The 1,313-nt window shown below is 37.6% G+C and overlaps 1 protein-coding gene and 1 long non-coding RNA gene across 2 annotated transcripts in view; one reads left to right on the top strand and one right to left on the bottom strand.

Moving 5' to 3' along the window:
• LOC113214273 (glycine receptor subunit alpha-2) overlaps nucleotides 1-1,313 on the top strand; it is a 24,574-nt gene that overhangs the window by 891 nt on the left and 22,370 nt on the right. The gene's annotated exons all lie outside the window — the stretch shown is intronic.
• Nucleotides 42-1,116, bottom strand: LOC113214276 (uncharacterized). The gene is made up of 2 exons (XR_003303805.2): nucleotides 424-1,116; nucleotides 42-341 (listed from the first exon to the last, which is right to left on the bottom strand). It is a non-coding gene; the product is annotated as an uncharacterized LOC113214276 (long non-coding RNA).

Here is a 1,313-nt window from a genome sequence, read left to right as displayed (position 1 = left end):
TACAAAAGTACTTATGGACATTAAAATAAAAAGATCACAAGTACATAGTAATTGGTTTATTTTCAAAGCTTACAGAAAAAGAATCAACTAGATAGAATAGCATAGTATTTATCCATAAACAGCAGCAGAGGATACTTGCTGTCAAATATCACAGCGTAAATCATAAAATATATCTCCTCTTCACCAGTTCAGATATGAGAGCATTCAGAAACTTTGCACATGTCGTAAAGCTGCATCTTGTTAGGCTTCTTTAAGCTGACTAGCCACATGAAGCAACCGGAAACAGCTGGTTCTGACAGGGCACCTGCAGTGAAATCAGTACTCGGAGCTTAATGACAAATCTGTAAGACAATGGTAAGTTAAGTATGAGTTCATTAATTATAGAAAATAGAAGAATGGATTGAGGGTTGAAAAAAAGCTTACCTTGAGGAAACTCGCCAACACAAATTCAACTGAAACTTTGCACCGAAGATCTCCTTGGTGGTTGACGATATCTTGAAAGCAAAGAAAACAAAGATTAATATGTAAAATCAAACAGCCGGGCAGGTACCAACAAAATGAAACCTTGCCTCAAATAAAATATGGTCCCATGGCGGCACCTTCCTGGGGCTAACAGATTCTAAATGTCTATAATTAACAATAGTTGTACAAGATTATGAAGATGAAAACCTGGAAATCCCTATTTTAGGCGTTTAGCAAGAAATCATATGCTATCTATGGTGGCAGTAGAATACAAAAATAGCTTTAATTTTGATCTGAGTGAAAGTGATTCAACTGTCAAAAGGCAGTTAAAAGCATATAATTTCTTCCCGGGTGAGACCACGGGGAGGAGCAATATATTAAAGCCTACATGGCCTGAATATTTTGCGTAACGCCAACGACAGGAAACTACAGCAGCACCAAATCCAATTTAAGAGGTCAGCAAGGAAAATATAAATGACATACTGCAATACGTTAAAACATGGGCAATCTTGATAAGACTTTCACTTGAGTACTTAATTGATTAGATGTAATTGGTGCTGCTGTAGCTAGAATCCCTCTCAAAGGCATATTGTCTTTCAAGAGTGATTCACATCAAATATGATGTCCTGCCGTCCTCACCCATCTGTAAAGAGAAGTACAAAAAAAAAAAAGAATACAAAATTAAGGCAGGACACAACTCATACCAGAACACACAAACTAACATAAACACACAACACATAAACACAAAAACTACCCTACCACAAACCATCCTACAACCACAAACAAGCCAAGCACCACAACCACCAAACAGAAAGCAAACAAAGAAACACTATCGCCGGCCGCGACCTGCG

This window comes from Frankliniella occidentalis, unplaced genomic scaffold (genome assembly GCF_000697945.3).
Source record: "Frankliniella occidentalis isolate FOCC.00 unplaced genomic scaffold, Focc_3.1 Scaffold5, whole genome shotgun sequence".
Taxonomy (NCBI): Eukaryota; Metazoa; Arthropoda; class Insecta; order Thysanoptera; family Thripidae; genus Frankliniella; species Frankliniella occidentalis.
This window is presented reverse-complemented; position numbering and strand designations above follow the sequence as displayed.